Here is a 7,506-nt window from a genome sequence, read left to right on the forward strand (position 1 = left end):
GCATCCATTACGGAAAACACTGTGGAGGCTCCTCAAAACATTACAAACAGAACTACCAAACAACCCAGCAATCCAACTTCTGGGTATATAATCAAAGGAAATTAAGTCAGTATCTCAAAGAGCTATTTGCAACCCTATGTTTATCACAGCATTCTTCACAGTAGCCAGGACATGAAAACAGCCTAAGTGTCTGCCAATGGTGGCTGAAGGGTCACCTCAGAACTTACACCCACTAGGAGGGCATGTTGAAAGCATGCCCACTTGGCCACTTTTACAACTTTCTTCTGATCAGAAAGGCACCACCTCATCTGCCCAGTGGATAACTACCTGGGAGCAGGGAGACACCTGTGCTTGCTCACTTCCCCATTTACCTAACAAAAATATCCACTTTTTGCTCCAATGGTGAAGTGATACATTTAAAGCAGGATGTTTTGTGCTTCTTCCCCCAAGCTACCTTTGGAAATAAATTGACTTTTTTGTAGCAGGCCTCGCGCTTAGTTGGACTCTACATGCGGTGAGTGATTAACCTGCTTTTGGTTACAGAATGAGTTTTAGAGATCTGATGTACAGCATGAGGACTATTGTTAATGCTGCATTATATACTTGAAGTTTGCTAAAAGAGATCATTTGTGTTCTCACTGCACTGAAAAAGGCACTATGTGAGAAAGTGAGTATGCTAATTAGCCTGATTGTAAACACCCTACTATAGGGGTAAATGGAAGCCCTGAAGGGAGTGGAGCCATTAGTTCATTATGTATATGTATATCAAAGCATTATGTTGTAGACTTTAATAATATACCACTTCAATAAAATATTTCTTTCAACAAACATTAACAATACCATTAAAAAATATGAACTACATAGCAAAAGATGTGAACACCTGTACACTGAAGACTACAAAATATTGCTGAGAGCAATACAAGATCTTTGGAGGCCAGGTGTGGTGGCTCATGCCTATAATCCCTTCTGGGAGGCCAGGGCAGGTGGATCACTTGAGGTCAGGAGTTTGAGACCAGACTGGCAAATGTGGTGAAACCCCATCTCCACTAAAAATGCAAAGAATTAGCTGGGAGTGGTGGTGGGTGCCTGTAATATCAGCAACTCAGGAGTCTGAAGCAAGGGAATCATTTGAACCCGGGAGATGGAGGTTACAGTGAGCAGAGATCATGCCATTCCACTGCACTCCAGCCTGGGTAACAGAGTAAGACTCCGTTTCAAATACAAATTTTAAAAAGTAAAATAAAAAAGATCTTTGGAATAGGAGTTATTTATTCTTATTATTCAAGACTCTTTTTGCTACTTGGGGATACTTGCAATTTCTTCTGAATAAAAAGTTCTGGGTTTTTTTTATTTCTGAAAAAGCAGGCCACTGGAATTTGAATAAGATTACATTGAATCTGTAGGTTGTTTTGAGCTGTATTTCCATCTTAACTATATTAAATCTTCCAACCATGGACACAGGATGTCTTTCCATTTATTTAGTTCTTCTTAAGTCTCTTTAAGCAATGTTAGGTAGTTTTCAGTGTACAAGTATTTCACCTTCTTAAATTTATTCCTAGGTATGTTATTCTTATGGGTGCTATTGTAAATTAAATGTGTTAATTTTCCTTTAAGATTTTTTCATTGCTAAGGAAACTGGTTTTTGTTCGTTTATTTTGTATGCTCCAAGTTTGCCAAATTAGTTTATTAACTCCAGTGGTTTGTGTGTGTGTGTGTGTGTGTGTGTGTGTGTGTGTGTGTGTGTGCGCGCGCGCGCGCGCGCATGTGAGCGCGCGAGCGTGTGTGTTATTTGGTATTTTCTCTATATAGGATCATGTCATCGTCAAATTGAGATAATTGTTTTTTCTTTCCAAACCATTTTTGCTCACCTTCATTTTTGAAAGATATTTTTAGTGGGTATAGAAATTCTAGGTTGACGTTTTTTCAGTACTTTAAAGCTATTGCAAACTTCTTGTTTGTAATGTTTCTGATGAGAAGTCGGATGCCATCCTTACATTTGGTCCTCAGGATTTAACATGTTTGTTTCCCTTTTACTCCTTTTAGGATTTTCTCTTCATCACTGGTTTTGATAAATTTGAGTGTGGTGTTCCTTGGTGTAGTTTTCTTCATGTTTCTTGTCCTTAGGATACGTTATGTTTCTGGGATATTTGTGGCTTACGGTTTTTATGAAGCTTAGAAAGCTTCCATCCAGAATGTTTTAAATATTTTTCTAGCCATCTTACCCACTCCATTCCCCTCAGGGGTACCATTTACTCCTATAGTAGGTGCTTAAAGTTTTCCCACTGATGGGCTTTGTATGTTTTCAATTCATTTTTCTCTGTGTGTTTCATTTGTGTTAGTTTCTACTCCTCCTTCTAGTTCATTAATCTTTTCTTCTGCAACGTTTAATCAAGTGTATTTTTTTAAACTTCAGACTGTAAATTGTAGTTTTCACTTATATAATTTGATATTAAAAATATCTCCCGGCCGGGCGCGGTGGCTCAAGCCTGTAATCCCAGCACTTTGGGAGGCCAAGACGGGCGGATCACGAGGTCAGGAGATCGAGACCATCCTGGCTAACACGGTGAAACCCCGTCTCTACTAAAAATACAAAAAACTAGCCGGGCGAGGTGGCGGGCGCCTGTAATCCCAGCTACTCGGGAGGCTGAGGCAGGAGAATGGTGTAAACCCGGGAGGCGGAGCTTGCAGTGTGCTGAGATCTGGCCACTGCACTCCAGTCCGGGCGACAGAGCGAGACTCCGCCTCAAAAAAAAAAAAAAAAAAAAAACTCCCACATCTTCACTTAATCAAAATTATAATAACTGCCCTAATGTCCTGGTCTGCTATTTCTAACATGAGTCATTTTCAACTGAATTATTTTATTCTTCATTATGTCTCATGCTTTCCTGCCACTTTGCCTGTTTGAGATTCTGGGATTTGATGCCAGACATTTGATGTCACTGCCCAAATGGGTCTAGTGACACAACTCGGCCTCAGTGTCTATTCACACCAAAGCTTGTGCAGCAGGAGAGGCAGAGAGAGCAGAGGCGAGTGTGCCACACATGGGGGTAGGGAGTACCCCACTTGTGCTTGGGGCTTTCTTCTGCCTCATTGAAAAAATATGTGTTCCTTTTCTTTTCCATAAGACCTGCCCTATTTCAAGCCCTGTCCCTCCAATGATAGGACAGTCCTCTCTCCAGTCTCATCCCCTCCAACGGACGGAAAATGGTTCAAAACAATTCAGGGGAGAAAGCATTGTCTTGTTAACAAATTCTGCTTAAAAAAAAAAACACACTGGACATCCATAGGCAAAAATAGGAAAAAATCTACAACAGATGCTGGCAAGGTTGCATAGAAAAAGGAATGCTTTTACACTGTTGGTGGGAGTGTAAGTTACCATTGGGAAAGACAGTGTGGCTATTCCTCAAAGACCTACAGGCAGAAATACAATTTGACCAGTAATCCCACTACCAGGTATATACCCAAAGGAATATAAGTCATTCTGTTATAAAGATATATGCTGGCATATGTCCATTGCAGCACTATTCAAAATAGCAAAGACATGGAATGATCCTAAATGCCCATCAATGATAGACTGGATAAAGAAAACGTGGTACATATGCACTATAGAATACCATGCAGCCATAAAAAGGAATGAGATCATGTTCTTTGCAGGGACATGGATGGAGCTGGAAGCCAATATCCTCAGCAAACTAACACAGGAACAGAAAAAGAACACTGCATGTTCTCACTTACAAGTGGGAACTGAATGATGAGAACACATGGACACATGGTGGGGAAAAACACATAATGGGGCCTGCTGGGAGTCAGGGTTGGGGGGAAAGAGAGCATCAGGAAGACTAGCTAGTGGATGCTGGGCTTAATAGCTAAGCGATTGGATGATCTGCGCAGCAAACCACCATGGCACACGTTTACATGTACATCCTGCACATGTACCTCTGAAATTAAAATAAAAGTTGAAGAAAAAAACAACAAAAAATTTAAAAATCCACTTAAACCTCCATACTTGCACTAAAAGTAACTCAAAGTTGATTACAGAACTAAATGTAAACTGCAAAACAAGAAAACTTACAGTAGAAAACATGAGAGAAAATCTTCATAATGTGGATTTAGGCAAAGTATTCTTAGTTATCACATCAACACAAACTATTAAAGAAAACATTGATAAATTCAGCTTCATCCAAATTAAAAATTCGTGGTCAGCACCAGACACTGTTATTAGAATAAAAAGATAAGCTACAGATTGGGAGAAAAATGTGAAAAGCACACACATCACAAAGGAGTTGTGTGACGGTTAAAAATTGTGTGGATCACTGTGACTGAGCCCCAGGGTGCCAGGACATTTGGTTCATCGTTATTCTGGGTGTGTGCTGGAGGGTGTTTCTGGATGCCATTAACACCAGAACAGGCAGACTAAGTGAAGCAGATTGCCCTCCCTTGTGTTGGGTGGGCCTCATCCAATCAACCAAAGGCCAGAGGAGGAAAAGGCCTAATAAGAAGGAAATGCTTTCCTGGGTATCCACCTTTTCATCTTAGGAATTTCCGCCTCCATAATCTCATGTCCAAATTTATATATACACACACACATACGTGCCATATACATATACACACACGTATATTAACATATATGTACATACACATTACATAGGTTAAGTAGGAAGTTTTGTAGTTTTAAAACTTTAGCTATTCAATGACCATTGTTGAAGCTGGCCAGTGATTATAGGGGTGCTCCATTACATAATTCTGTCTCCTTTTTTATACTATTGAAGTTCTGCCTTTGAAGAATTAGGATAGGATAATAGCTGAATTTCTCCACATACATTTCAAAGCCCTAGAGATTAACACAGTCAGAAATCCCACCCATAACCCTGTCCCCCAACAACCAGGGCTAGGGAACACTGCGGCCCTCAGATGATTTTAGTTAGCCAGGTCTGGGAGCCACACAACAGCAGAGGGAGCAGGAAACACTACTCAAATAGAGGCCAGGACAGCGGGGAGGGCCTGTTCATGACAGAACACAGGAAAAGTCATCCACAGAAAGTGAGTGTGGAGAAACACAGACCATGCCTGAGACCTGGTAGATTAGAGACCTGCTGCTGAGGAACTGAAAGGAAGGGAAAAGGAAGAGGAAATGTCAATCAATTAGGGGTGTAGTTTTAAAAGTTCAGCTATTCAATGATAATTGTTGAAGCTGGCCAGTGATTATGGGGGTGCTCTATTATGTAATTCTGTCTCCTTTTTTATACTATTGAAGTTCTGCCTTTGAAGAATTAGGATAGGTTAATAGCTGAATTTCAAACTAACTCTTAAAACTTAACCAATTAGGGGTTTCCTAATTGAAAGTAACAAGTGCAGAGGACCACAGGTGCCAACCTCAGAAAGGCAGAATTGCAGGGAGAGGGAGGGAGAGGCCTGGACAAAGGAATCATCCTCTGGAGACTCATGGTGAAGAGAATGAATGAAGTAACTGGCAGAAATTAGAGGTCCTGGTAGAACAAAGAAGAATCCCAGAATGAGAACACACCTCATGCCTGTACCCAAAGCAAGACAGTATTTCCTAAAACCTCAAGAAAAATCATTTTTGGCAAATACCTTAAATCCAGTCGTGTGATCCATGTACCAAGGTAGTGGGAAAAGGTGATTAAGCAAAACTCAGCGAGACCTGATTCCCTGATGAGGACTCTGTTAAGGATGAATTCCTCTCAACAAGTGATGCCTAGGACATGCGCTTTTGCATAGCTCGTGAGCATCTATTTCATTGTGGATCTAAACCAAAAGCCAAGGTAGAGACAAGGTAGGAAACACAGGCTGTCACTGGTATATGCTTGGGTTGAACTAACACTGTAAGAAATGGCAGGTAAAGAGGTCAGAGAAGAGGAAAATAATGTCTTTGATTGTCATAGTGACAAAGATTTGAAGATGAAAGATACAATTTAACATTTATAAACAATATATTAGAAGTGTGTCAAGTTAAAATGGGACTAGTGACGTTAAAATGTTTTTAGTGCACTGTTAAGCATGAGCTAAATAAACAAACCCTTCCTAAATAAACAAAAGGCACACACACAGACACACAAACACACACACAAAGAAAACAAATCACATCAACAAGGAAATACAGTAAATACACTCTACAACATATGGTAAATATAGACAAAAATATGGAAGAGTTTAGATATAAACAGGGAAATAAGAATGTTTTTATTAATCCATATTCTTATCCACCAAAACCAAACATTATAGTAAAAGCTTAAAATATTATATGTAAAAAATCCACTAGGCCAGAGTGATAGGCAAAAACCTTTTAATTAAACAGATTTAAAACTTAAACATTCTTTTTTTTTAACAGCTGGTAATCAATTTATTAAAATAGTTGACTTAAGCATCTGCAATGGTGACTTCTGCCTCAACTTCTGGCTCAATACTGATGGAAGTAATCTGCTTAACAATCTCAGAAGGACTCTGCAAGTCAATGAGTGGATCGTGGATTTTCATCTGGAAATGATCCCATGTCTTAGAACCTTTACCACAAGGAGTTTTTCTTGTAATGATTCTCAAAGTCTTGGTAGGCATTCGAACTGGTCATTTCACTTTGAGATTCGTTGCCTTTGCTCCTCTGATCAAGTCAGCACACACCTTCTCCAGGGATTTTACATTGCAGCTGATTAGAGTAATTCGAATTTGGTGAATTCCACCTCCAGCTCCATGAGTGTTTTTCTGGTATCTTTAAAAGCCATGGCCGCTGCACGGTTCCTTACCGACTTGTTCCCGGGTGACAGCAAACAGCGGTGAGCCAGGAGCAGGAGCGTGCAGATCAGGGATCCGCAACACCTATGACCGCGTCTTCCTCAAAGAGCAAAACTTAAACATTCTAACATTAATAGACTAAAATTAATTTGGGATGAAAGTTAAAATTTGTGCAGGGAATATTCTTTTTATGACAGAATGCCAGCAAAAACAAGTATATACTAATCATTGAGATAGAAAATTTCCAATGTACAAATATAAATATAATAACTGACACAGGCAGGGGTGATTGATGATAAACTGTTCAGAGGAAGATCATTAGAATACACAATATTTATACTTTTTCATGCCACTTTCCAAATTAATTATAAATAAGGTGCCTTTACAAGCGAAAGATCTCCTAGACCCCTCCTTAACCAAGTGACCAGTCCTAGTACCACGATAATGGCGATGGACGAACTGGATCTTCTCTGCCTGCAGATGAGCTGAGGTAGGAAACTCACAGTAGTGACTCTGCAGTGTTCCCAGCAAAACGTTTAGGCTGAATTTAATCATGAGGACATTTTCAGACAACTTCAGAATATAGAACATTGAGCCAGACAGCTGACCTGTCCTCTACAAACAAGTCCATGTCACCACAATCAATGACAACAACAAGATGAGGAGATACTTTGGGTTCAAAATAACTACAGAAGTGTAGCTACATTATCTTTCTACTCTTTTCAAACCCAAAATGTCTCTTCTCCTTTTTGTTGTGTG

The 7,506-nt window shown here is 39.8% G+C and overlaps 1 pseudogene; it reads right to left on the reverse strand.

Moving 5' to 3' along the window:
• Positions 1-6,356: 6,356 nt before the first annotated feature.
• Positions 6,357-7,425, reverse strand: LOC115899095 (annotated as a pseudogene).
• Between the last annotated feature and the right edge of the window lie 81 nt (positions 7,426-7,506).

The sequence above is a fragment of the Rhinopithecus roxellana genome, chromosome 8 (genome assembly GCF_007565055.1).
Source record: "Rhinopithecus roxellana isolate Shanxi Qingling chromosome 8, ASM756505v1, whole genome shotgun sequence".
NCBI classification, from domain to species: Eukaryota; Metazoa; Chordata; class Mammalia; order Primates; family Cercopithecidae; genus Rhinopithecus; species Rhinopithecus roxellana.